We start from the raw sequence: 12,393 nt of genomic DNA, 5'->3' as shown, positions 1-12,393 counted from the left end.
AAGACGGTGACCCAGGCCCTCGTCAGCAGCAGACTTGACTACGGCAACGCACTCTACACAGGCATCCCAACCAAACACATCAAACGCCTCCAACGTATCCAAAATGCCTCCGCCCGACTGATCCTCAACATACCCCACCGAAGTCACATCTCCCCTCACCTAAAGGAACTCCACTGGCTCCCGGTAGACAAGAGGATCACCTTCAAACTCCTGACCCACGCTCACAAGGCACTTCACAACACCGGACCCTCCTACCTCAACACCAGACTTCACTTCTACACCCCAACACGTCAACTCCGATCCGCCAACCTCGCCCTCGCCATCGTACCCCGAATCCAGCGCAAGACATCCGGCGGCAGATCCTTCTCCTTCCTCGCCGCCAAGACCTGGAACTCTCTCCCCACATCCCTTCGCCAGACCCAGGACCTCCTCGCATTCAGAAGGCTCCTCAAGACCTGGCTCTTCGACCGATAAACCAGCAGCGCTCCCCTCCCCCCCCCCCCCCCCCCCCCCCCCCCCTCAGCGCCTCGAAACCCTGACGGGTACATAGCGCGCTTTATAAACACTATGATTGATTGATTGATTGATTGAATGTGGCCGATTTTGAGCTTCATGCATGCCAATGAAAACAAAAAAACTATGCATTTCAAAGCTTTAATTTAAAGGGCAGTCTCTTCATTATGCAGAGAATGAAGAGAAAGAATCCTGTTAAAGCCCAACCATGTTAACATAGTGACTATTAAAAAAAATATTTCACATCATGACAATATTCACATTGGAAGAGTAGTGTTTATTTTGAATTCTAGTTTGGAGATGTTTTCCAGTTTGAATTCTTCAGTCATGTCCCAACACTATATGCATGACCCAAAAGCCTTTTTTTCAAATATTACCATTAACTTCTTTTGTGTCCTGATGAAGGTGCTATTATTCATCACCATGCTTAATCTATTCTTCTAATGGATTCATTTTTCATTAGATTGTTCACCTTTTGAATAGATACCAAAGCAGTACCTCCCAAATGGCGGAGGATCTGAAGAGGGTCCTTCACACCAGGAAATTCTTCAGAAACCAGGAAGCAAAATGGTTCTCCTTGAAGACCTGAGAGTCAAGGCAGTAATGCTGGGTGAAAGGGTAGATGGACACCCATGTAGCCGCTTGACTGAAGTCCAGCATCAGAGCACCCCTAACCAAGTCTAAAGTGGCAGCCTTAGCTCTATTTGAATGAAGTCTAAGGCCCTTGTGAGGCTTTTTTTGGCCAAAGCATAGCACAGCTTGATGCAAAGAATGATCCATCTGGATAGGATCTATTTCTGGTCTACCTTTCCCCTCTTAGCAATAAAAACCCTACGCAAAAAATTTGTCATCCGCTTTGTGCTCCTTAGTCCGATCAATGTAAATGCTAAGGTCCTCCTGTGGTCCAACCAGTGAAGCCTCTCCTCCTCCTCAGAAGTGGTGGAGAAAAAGAAAACACAGAGAGCATGATTAACCGCCCACACATGGAAGAGCAACACTACTTTCAGAAGAAAAGATGCCAAGTCCTGTGCACCAACTTGTCCAGAAACAGGGTGGTATATGTCAGTCACAGTGACTGCACCTACAGTTCACTGACGCAGCACACAGAAGTAATTGCAATAAAGAAGACAGTTTTCAGGGCCAGTAACCTCAAAGAACAGCTGTGCATAGGCTCAAAAATTGTGCCCCCCCCCCCCCCAAGAAGGTAAAAGCCAAATTACGATAACTATTCATGTGGGACCACAGGACTGTGCCCGAAACATTTGGATCATATATTGAATGTCCTGGGCGCACTGCAGGGGCAGAAAAGGCCCTAAATCTCACTGGGTCCAGAAAAGCCCCAATAAAGGGAATTGCCTGCACTGGCATTTCAGCTCGTTGGTGGAGAACCCATAAGGAAGAGAGCAAGATGCTCATCTGCAGGTGGTTCGCCTCTGAGTGACAAACATGCCTACAACAGCAAGTTATTAAGGTACAGGAATACATGTGTTTTTGACCTGCAAAGTTGGGCCACAACCACCTCCATCACCTTTGTTAACACATTGAGGGGAAGGTGAGGCCAATGGGCAAGATATTGAACTGAATTTAGTGCTTCCCCACTATGAATTGGCGTAACCACATTTAGGACTGCAGGATGGGTACATGAAAGTGGGCGTCATATAAGTCCAAGGACTGCGTCCGGTACTCAGGTTTTAAGACAGAGATGACCTAAACCAGAGTCTGCATCATTGATTTGCCACTCCAAAGTAAGGCATTTAATAAACAAATGCCCAGAACTGGGCTGAGCATACCGTTCTGTTTGGAAACCAGTAAGTAATCTTAGTAGCACCAGCTGCCTTTCTCCTCGGTGACGCAGTCTACTGCTTCTTTATCAAGCAATGAATGAATCTCTTTAGCTAGGATGGAGGCATATTCTGCTGAGGTCTGAGTGAATACTGGAGGAAATGTAGAAGGGTTTGGTAGAAAAGGGAAGGGTGTAACCATGCAAGATAACCTGCAGGATGTACTGCTTTAAATAACCACATAACAGCATATCCTGCAGCCACTTGCCGTGGGTGACTCCTAAAAGGGGAATCAGAACAGCTTGACTGCATTTGTGTCAGGGAAAGAGGAAGAAGAGAACTGACTCTTTTTATGGTGGCCATATCTACTACCCTGGTACTACCAGGTATCATGGTGTCAAAATATGGCTGAAGAAGCAGAGACTTTGCCAGCTAGTCCTCAAACACCACTCCCTTTACCTTAGTAATCTGATAATGAGACATTGGCCTGGATCTATCCGATCTCGGCTCTGGATCCATAATTGGAGTTGGGGCCAATGGAAGACCAGCTTGGGCTAGTGTGGCCTCTGGCAAAGGAGTGGAGGTGTGGCCCAGCACTAGTGAGAGGCTGGGCAGTAGTCTAACGAGGTCAGTCAGCACCTCTGTAGAACCCACCGACAATGGGCTATGGGGCCCAACAGCACTCCAGGAAGATCCGAAATTCCTCAGAAAAACTGCAGCATTACCTCCTCTAAGGTCTATACCTGCCGCGTAGTGGAGGCGGCCCAGGCAATTGCAAGTGCAAAGGATCCATCTGTAGAATTGCATTCGAACTAGTCAACAGGTGTGGAGTTAGGCCTTTTGAATGCTTCTGTGAGCTCTTTCCCTGGAGAAGCAGTGATGGGGAGGACTCCACATTAGGCTGCTTCTATTTGTGTTGAGAATTGCCCTTGGACTTTAGCTTAGACTTACCCAAAGAAGGGGATATCGACTGAGACTTTGAATCATGCTTGGGTCCAAGGCTCCAAAGACAGAAAGACACGTGGGTCTGTATCTGATATTTGCTTCCTGCAGGTGCAGCACAGTGATGCGTGTAGATTTGGGGGCATATATTGCTAGCATACTTTCATAGGAAGAAGAAACATTTTGAGAGCGGGTAAACAAGTGACACGGTGCAGGAGTCATGCTCCGGATGTGCATTGAAGGGAATGAGGAAAAGGGAAATGACATCGGCAAAGACGGCTCTGTGCATCGCTTCTGGGGGTCAGGTGATTTCACCATGAAGTGCAATGGTGCCACATGCCAGCTTATGGAAGCAATGGCTGGGAAAGTTTCTGGATCCAATCTGGTGCCTGGGCAAAGTACTCATTGATAAAGATATTTGCCTCATTTCCAATTTAAAACCCTGCTGAAATTTCCTGTTGTTGACACTAGACTTTGAAGGAAACAACTTGACAGATCATAAGATATAACTGTCCAATGTGAATCAAATACTACGGGGTGTATCCTAGGAAACCTTGTAAATGCAATGCTGCCAACACAGCACAAACGTGGAATTCGAAACAGGCATCAACCTCCTTCCAGAGACGCAAGCAGGATTAGGCAAACCAACAAGTGGTACTAAAAAGATCACTTGCAGTCCCCACTTGGCACAGGAATTGATGAACTGATAGCTGTGATGGCAACTCAGGAAAATGGATTTTCATACTTCAAAGGAAGCACAATAATAGAGATTAACACCTACATTATGTTGTGTGATACAGATTTGTAGAGTGCACTGTCACCCGGAAGGGTATCCTGACACTGTATAAAGCACAGAAGAGTTTACTAAACTCAGAACCATAGTGGCAGAGCAAACTTAATTTTAAATTGCCCTGTGAGCAACACAGATGCGTGATAAGTGTCGTGTATTTATGGCAAGAGTAAACTGAAGTTAGGAAGGCACAGCTACATCTAATGGCACCACCTGCTCGGGATCTGGGCGGTATTAGAAAGAGGCCGGCCTTACAGTTCTGCCTATACATTGATTGTGGTACATTGCACCGACATAGAGCTCTAGCAAGAGTGGAGACGTGACTGCGAGGGGAAGGGTGCAGCCTGGGCCCCAAATCTGTGATTCTCGAAATGGTCTCATGTAGTGGTTGGTCTTTCTCGTGGTTTTTTCTTCACTGAATTCCGATGCCTCTCCTTACCTCAATACCTTAGGGTGCCTCTTTGGTCGCGGAAGCAGGTGGAGGGCACTTTGTGCTGGAGTTTGGAGTGGGTCTGTTTCTGCTGGCTATGTGGGACTGGGAAGAATAATAGAATTAATGGACGTTCCTTGTAGCGCACTTTTGTTACCTCATCGAGGTGTCCGATCGCTAACAAGGGTACGGAGGGGAGCAGAGGAGGCGGAACGAGGTCCCCCGGGGGCTCGGCAATTCCATTCACGAGATTTCCAGCAGCCTTAGGCTTGAATGTCGTCACCACAGGGATGGGGGACGCTCTGTAACTTTCCTTCAGCTCAGGCTCTGACGCTGGGTGTGCGCACACGACTCCTGCTGGTGCTGTGGAGACTCACTTCATTCAGCCCAGCATCCTCGGAGTGATAGAGAACGGTGTGAGCAGCATCCTCGTCAGTGTGTTCAGCTCAGCATCCTCGGGAGTGACTGAGAGCGGTGTGAGCAGCATCCTCGGCAGAGTGTGCAGCTCAGCATCCTCGGGAGTGACTGAGAGCGGTGTGAGCAGCATCCTCGGCAGAGTGTGCAGCTCAGCATCCTCCCTCGGGAGTGTGGGCAGCTGAGCCCAGTCGGCCGCGTGCGCATCCAGCATCCTCAGCAGTGTTCATGAGCAGGTGAGCCCAGCGTCCTTTCTCCCTCAGCCGTGGCCGTTAAACTGGGCCATTCCCGGCGGTGTGCTCAGCTCGACGTCCCCACCATGCTATTTGTGAAAGCCTACCGGGGACTTGAGGGCTCAAACGCGTGCTAGGCTTGCCAGGACGGAGTTTCAAGGGCATCTCTGAGCCCTACTGACCACGAAAACCAGGTCATCTGCCCGGCCGCCAGACCGGAGGAACCGAGAGATCTCTGATCCAGCAAGGCCAGAAGAGCCAACACATTTCTGATGCCCTCAGACTAGCGGAACCAGGACACCTCTCATCTTGCCAGATCGAGGGGAATCGGGACATCTCCGATGCAGGGAACCGCAGGTCCCGCCAGACCCGAGAAAAGGGGCCAGACTAGAGAACCAGGACACCTTTGGTCACGCCACACCATGGTTTCTGGGATGTCGCATCTCTCTTCCTGAAAGGGTTTTAGAGCTGGGCCAGCTGCGCGGCTTCACCGAACAGTGTGTGTCTGATTCCGCAGTGCCAGCTCTGACGGGCCGCCTCCTCCTGCCACCCTAGTCCTTGTTCCCTTGCTATCACCTTTGGCAGAGATCTGGATTACGGTAAGGCCCGGGTCTTGACACCTCAGCATCTCTGCCCCTGTAACGCGAGAACAGTGTGCCAGTGGCACTTGTATAACCGACAAAGGGGGTAGGCTTCAGCCCCAATTCTCCAGAGGAGCGCGCTCAGTTTTGTGTGTGTGGGCGCGCGCGCGTGTGTGTGCGCGCGCGCGCGTATCTGTGACCTCTTTTAAATGAGTGGAGTTTTGTGTGTAGTTGAGGTGGTGGGAGGTGTGTGGGTCGAAATACCAGGATAACGGGCCCCATGCTGCTAGATGCATTAGAAAATCATTCACAATTGGGCGCAGAATGCCAGTCGCACCATTGGGTCCGATGTCATGACACCTGTTGCACTCTTGGGAACTGTATTTGTGTGTCTAACTTGGAGCAGTTTGAGCATCCATACTTGTCTGTGTGCGTGCGCGCACCGCTGCCTAGTGACCCCGGAGTGATGCTTTAGATCCTCAGCCGCTACTGGTTTTGAAAAACAGCCCAAAGTACGCCTGGTTAGAAAGGGAAGCTGCAAGTGCCGGATTAAGTTTGGATGGCTAAAAAAGGCTCCACTTGCTGAAGGTGTCACGTGACACGGCCTTTTGGCAGCTACGTGTGCTTGTAGGTGTGGGTTCTGTGAGACTTGAACACGTGCACCTGCTTTAGGGGGATGGCGCTCTCTATACGTACTTAATCGTGCACATGCACTTCTGCGTGCAGAGTGCCTGTGTGCATTTTTACGTGAGGGTGGTCTGTGAATATAAGGCGGTAAACGCTCTGTGTGGCAGGAGGAGGTTGTGTATGTGCTGAAAAAGAGGGCATACTATCTACGTGTGATCGCAGAGGCGATTGGGGGTGGGGGCTCTGAACTTGAATCAGAGCTCACCATGTACAGTTTTTTTAAAATTTTGCATATTGATATTTACACTTCTTTTTTCCAATTATTATGACTCACGAATCCCCACATTCAATGCAATAATGTTGACTACACGGGCTACTAATGCATAGAGGAGGGAAACGTTTCACTAAATTTCACAATTTTTTTGCAAAACGGTTAGATTTTGTGAAACGTTCTTGTCTATATTTCGTGTGAAAATTGAACGCAAGGGGATACCTCGTATTCAGAAGGTCACGCGAGGAGCCAGTAGGAGAGTGATTGGCGCACAAAATATTCCCGTAAGGTATATCTTGCTCGAACCTGTCCTCCGCGGCTGGATACACTCAAAGATGTGTGCTAGTGAAATATCTCAGCATTCACAAACGCTGCAAGATTTCGCCTGCCTAAAAGTATTTTGCCCGGGTCTCTGCGGCTATATCTATCTGAGGAGAGTTCAAAGCGCGCGATAAAGAATCATTCATTCATTAACCCACCAGACAGGAGCTTTCTGTGTAACTGTTACTACCTATTGTATTATTGTGTGTAAGGAGTTGGCAGCCTCGTGTCTGTGCCAGCATTGGTAAACGACGAGCGCGTCCTGGCGTGAGCGGGTCTGGGGTAATAGGTTCAAGGGGAACGGAAGTGAGTGTGAGAAGCCCTGGACATTTGGGGTGTGCGTGTGTGTTTAAGAGTGGGCGGTGCAGAGAGTCACGGGAGGACGCATTCTAACCACGAGGCTTTGACCTTGAATCTCAGCGTGTGATTTGATGCTTGCTCTCTGTTCACCGTGTAGCAGTGGTCGTGGTGTGAGCTCACCTGTGTGGGGGTAGTGGCGTGAGTGCGTGCACGGCTGCACTGGCATGTGATCCATAGGAAACCCCATTGGGAGAGGGCAAGACGGGTGCAAGGACGGAGGGCTCAAAGGCTACTCAGCCTAGCAGCAGCCCTAAGGGACGTGCACAATTTTGATGAAGACATAAGCATGGTTTGCCCCCTCCAAATCCTTTTGGAGACTGTCAGGCTCCCTCTCTTTACCACTCACTACCCTACGGGGCTGGTATGAGCAGCTTATCCAGGAATGTTCCTCTCCCCCAGTTCTAGTGCTTAATTTTAGTCGGCTGTTTCTGGTAAGGCCCAACAGCGCTAATTTTTTGGGGACTGGTACTCATTTTTTCTCACCAGTCATTTACTGAGAGCAAGACAGGGAAAAACACACAAATTAGAAAGACGGAGGAAGAAAACGACGGAAACCCCGTCCCAAACGGAGAAAGCAGGAACTTACAAGACTTTCGATAAAGGTGCAGAATGTGTTTTAGTAGTCGAATAAAGAGGTCTGAGGTGCATTCAAGACTAGAACCCTTGGTATTTGGGTCACTGACATTTAAAAGCACTGGTCGCAGGCTTCTGAGCAAAGCTTAGCGCACCAACACTCACTCGTTTACATGTTAAGCCGCGCCCAGTTCACGACCGGTTGCATTTGTTTCCAAGGACGCTTGCTGTCATGCTGATGGTGCGAGAAAGACAGAAAAGAAGTTATGTTTGTGCATGTGATGAAGGGTATGTTCAGAGGAAAGCTGTATTTGTTAGACTATCAGATATACGGCAATGTGTGGGTGTGTTTTGTTTTGTGATGGGACGCAGGTGAGAAGTAGGTGGTGTGTGTATATTAGTGATGCAGGATTGTGTACTTGCTCATCACTCTACTGTACGTGTCGCTACTTGCGTTTGTCTACATTTGTCAGTGGATTTTTGGTCTGTGCATGTTTGTGCAATGGTTGACATTATGAGGATTTATGGGTGTACGTAGTGCTCAAATTATAAAAAAGTGTGTGCCCACGCCCTTCTCAGGAGGCCACTACAGCTTGGACCATCCATTGCCCCTGCCAGAGCTGACAATGACAGTGCCAACACAACTAATAAATTGCACCCCTACAAGTGTGATGGCTCAGACTATTCCAGGCCACCAAAAGCTATAAGAATGGCTGGTTTTATTCATTTTAAATGCACATATAATGATTAAACGTCCTTGTGCCCATCTCAAAATTAGACAGACAGCACCAACATGTGATGGACTGTCATTAGAGCTGGTGCTGCAAATTAAGGCCCTCATTACAACTTTGACGGGCGGCGGAGGCCGCCCGCCAAAGTTGCGCCGCAGGAATACCGCACCGCGGTCTGAAGACCGCGGCCGGCATTCTGAGTTTCCCGCTGGGCAGGCGGGCGGCCGCCTTAAGGCCGCCCGCCAGCCCAGCGGGAAACAACCTTCCCACGAGGACGCCGGCTCGGAATCGAGCCGGCGGAGTGGGAAGGTGCGACGGGTGCTACTGCACCCGTCGCGTATTTCACTGTCTGCTATGCAGACAGTGAAATACAAGCGGGGCCCTCTTACGGGGGCCCCTGCAGTGCCCATGCCATTGGCATGGGCACTGCAGGGGCCGCCAGGGGCCCCGCGACACCCCCTACCGCCATCCTGTTCCTGGCGGGCGAACCGCCAGGAACAGGATGGCGGTAGGGGGTGTCAGAATCCCCAAGGCGGCGCAGCATGCTGCGCCGCCTTGGAGGATTCTGACGGGCAGCGGAAAACCGGCGGGAGACCGCCGGTTTTCCTGCACTGACCGCGGCCAAAGCGCCGCGGTCAGAATGCCCTAAGGGGCACCGCCAGGCTGTCGGCGGTGCTCCCGCCAACCGCGAGCCTGGCGGTCACAGACCGCCAGGCTCGTAATGAGGGCCACAGTGTCTGTGCTGAGCACCGGAAACACCGGCTCAAGTTCAGCACTGCTTTTTGGGGTTATAGTTTCTGTTTCTACTTCATGCTTTCCATTTTATGAGGTTATCTGTTTGCATGTGGTTATTGCTGTATGTGTGTTTGCTGAGGGTGCAATTTTGTTAAACACCTAGTATGCTTGTGTCTGTGTTGGTGGAAGGGGAGTCTGGTGCTATTTCTCTTCCTCAGGTGTGCAGTATACATCAATGCTCACATTTATACAGGGTTTCATACAGGGAGTGCAGAATTATTAGGCAAATGAGTATTTTGACCACATCATCCTCTTTATGCATGTTGTCTTACTCCAAGCTGTATAGGCTCGAAAGCCTACTACCAATTAAGCATATTAGGTGATGTGCATCTCTGTAATGAGAAGGGGTGTGGTCTAATGACATCAACACCCTATATCAGGTGTGCATAATTATTAGGCAACTTCCTTTCTTTTGGCAAAATGGGTCAAAAGAAGGACTTGACAGGCTCAGAAAAGTCAAAAATAGTGAGATATCTTGCAGAGGGATGCAGCACTCTTAAAATTGCAAAGCTTCTGAAGCGTGATCATCGAACAATCAAGCGTTTCATTCAAAATAGTCAACAGGGTCGCAAGAAGCGTGTGGAAAAACCAAGGCGCAAAATAACTGCCCATGAACTGAGAAAAGTCAAGCGTGCAGCTGCCACGATGCCACTTGCCACCAGTTTGGCCATATTTCAGAGCTGCAACATCACTGGAGTGCCCAAAAGCACAAGGTGTGCAATACTCAGAGACATGGCCAAGAAGAAAGGCTGAAAGACGACCACCACTGAACAAGACACACAAGCTGAAACGTCAAGACTGGGCCAAGAAATATCTCAAAACTGATTTTTCTAAGGTTTTATGGACTGATGAAATGAGAGTGAGTCTTGATGGGCCAGATGGATGGGCCCGTGGCTGGATTGGTAAAGGGCAGAGAGCTCCAGTCCGACTCAGACGCCAGCAAGGTGGAGGTGGAGTACTGGTTTGGGCTGGTATCATCAAAGATGAGCTTGTGGGGCCTTTTCGGGTTGAGGATGGAGTCAAGCTCAACTCCCAGTCCTACTGCCAGTTCCTGGAAGACACCTTCTTCAAGCAGTGGTACAGGAAGAAGTCTGCATCCTTCAAGAAAAACATGATTTTCATGCAGGACAATGCTCCATCACACGCGTCCAAGTACTCCACAGCGTGGCTGGCAAGAAAGGGTATAAAAGAAGGAAATCTAATGACATGGCCTCCTTGTTCACCTGATCTGAACCCCATTGAGAACCTGTGGTCCATCATCAAATGTGAGATTTACAAGGAGGGAAAACAGTACACCTCTCTGAACAGTGTCTGGGAGGCTGTGGTTGCTGCTGCACGCAATGTTGATGGTGAACAGATCAAAACACTGACAGAATCCATGGATGGCAGGCTTTTGAGTGTCCTTGCAAAGAAAGGTGGCTATATTGGTCACTGATTTGTTTTTGTTTTGTTTTTGAATGTCAGAAATGTATATTTGTGAATGTTGAGATGTTATATTGGTTTCACTGGTAATAATAAATAATTGAAATGGGTATATATTTTTTTTTGTTAAGTTGCCTAATAATTATGCACAGTAATAGTCACCTGCACACACAGATATCCCCCTAACATAGCTAAAACTAAAAACAAACTAAAAACTACTTCCAAAAATATTCAGCTTTGATATTAATGAGTTTTTTGGGTTCATTGAGAACATGGTTGTTGTTCAATAATAAAATTAATCCTCAAAAATACAACTTGCCTAATAATTCAGCACTCCCTGTATGTGTTTTTCAGCTATGGGTGTTGCTGTAAGGTTATATGTCTTTTTGTGTTGGTACTTGTAGGTGGTTTCTGTACGAGTGTTCATATATGTGTTTTGGTGAATGAATGAAGCATTTCAAGGAGCACGGACACAATGACAGAGAGTGCATTTGTGAGAGCTATGGTGAGTGCATGTGTGGCTAGTCCATGATAGTCCATGTCTGTCCTATCTACCTATTTCTCTATCTTTCCCCCCCACTCGCCACCCCCTCTGTTACCACCCCTATCTTCCTATCCTTTCTCTCTACCTCTCACCCTCACCCACCTCTACAACCCCCCCTCCCTTATCTTCCCAACCTTACTCCTATCTCTCTCCCTAAACTCCTAAACTTCCTAAAACTCACCCCCCTCCACCCTTAGACCCCCCTCCCCCAGCTCTTCTCCCTCTACCTGTCCCCCCCTCCCTTCCGCTTTCCCGCCGCCACCTCCTGCACGCCCCCGCCCCCCAGCTCCCATTCGCCCCCAGCTGACCCCTCCCCCCCTCCTCCCTCTTATGGCGGCCGCTGCGCGACAGTGGTAGCAACCCTTGACCCAAGGGTAGGTCGCTCTCCCTGCCGCTGCAGCTCCTCCAGGTTCCTGAGACCACCCAGCCACCTCGCAGTAAGTACCCCCCACCTCCCAGCCCCTCGCCCTGCCCCGCGCTACTCACCCTCTCTCCTGCTTCTTTTCTCCTTCTCTGTTCTTCCTCCTCGCTCCTCTTCTGTAATCTTCTTCTGTACTCTTCTTTCGCTCCTGCTCCCTATCTTCTCTCTTCATCTGTGTGCTTCTCAGCCTCTCCTCTGCACCGCGACCCGCGTGTGCCTCTTCTTCTCTGTCCCTCTTCTTGGCTCCTTCCTCTGCCGCTCGCCGCCCCTCTTCTTCTTCATCTCTATTCTTCTGTCTTCTGCGCTCCTCTTCTTCACCTTCATCTGTACTCTTCTGTGCTCCTCTTCTTCACCTTCATCTGTATTTCTCTGTCTTCTGCGCTCCTCTTCTTCTTTATCTTCTTCTGTAGTCTTCTGTCTTCTGCTCTTTGTCTCCTGTACCTTCTTCTGTGGTCTTCTGTCTTCTGTTCTTCGTCTTCTGTCTTCTGCTCTTCATCTTCTGTCTTCTGTTCTTCTGCTTCTTTCTTCTGCTCTTCATCTTCTGTCTTCTGTTCTTCTGTGTCTTCGTCCTCCGCCTTCTGCTCTCCCCGCGCCTGCCCTCCTGCTCCTGTCTCATCCCTCTCCCTCACACGCCTCCCCCTCTC

General features: G+C 49.3%; 1 protein-coding gene across 1 annotated transcript in view; it reads left to right on the top strand.

Annotated features, from left to right (window-relative positions):
* The first annotated feature begins 4,840 nt into the window (after positions 1-4,840).
* SLC6A17 (solute carrier family 6 member 17) overlaps positions 4,841-12,393 on the top strand; it is a 279,329-nt gene continuing 271,776 nt past the window's right edge. Inside the window, exon 1 of the mRNA XM_069238337.1 lies at positions 4,841-5,702. The gene's annotated coding sequence lies outside the window, so the exon portion shown is untranslated. The remainder of the gene's footprint in view (positions 5,703-12,393) is intronic.

Source organism: Pleurodeles waltl, chromosome 6 (genome assembly GCF_031143425.1).
Source record: "Pleurodeles waltl isolate 20211129_DDA chromosome 6, aPleWal1.hap1.20221129, whole genome shotgun sequence".
In the NCBI taxonomy this organism is placed as follows: domain Eukaryota; kingdom Metazoa; phylum Chordata; class Amphibia; order Caudata; family Salamandridae; genus Pleurodeles; species Pleurodeles waltl.
The sequence above is the reverse complement of the archived record's forward strand: the minus strand, read 5'-3'. Positions and strand labels throughout refer to the sequence as shown.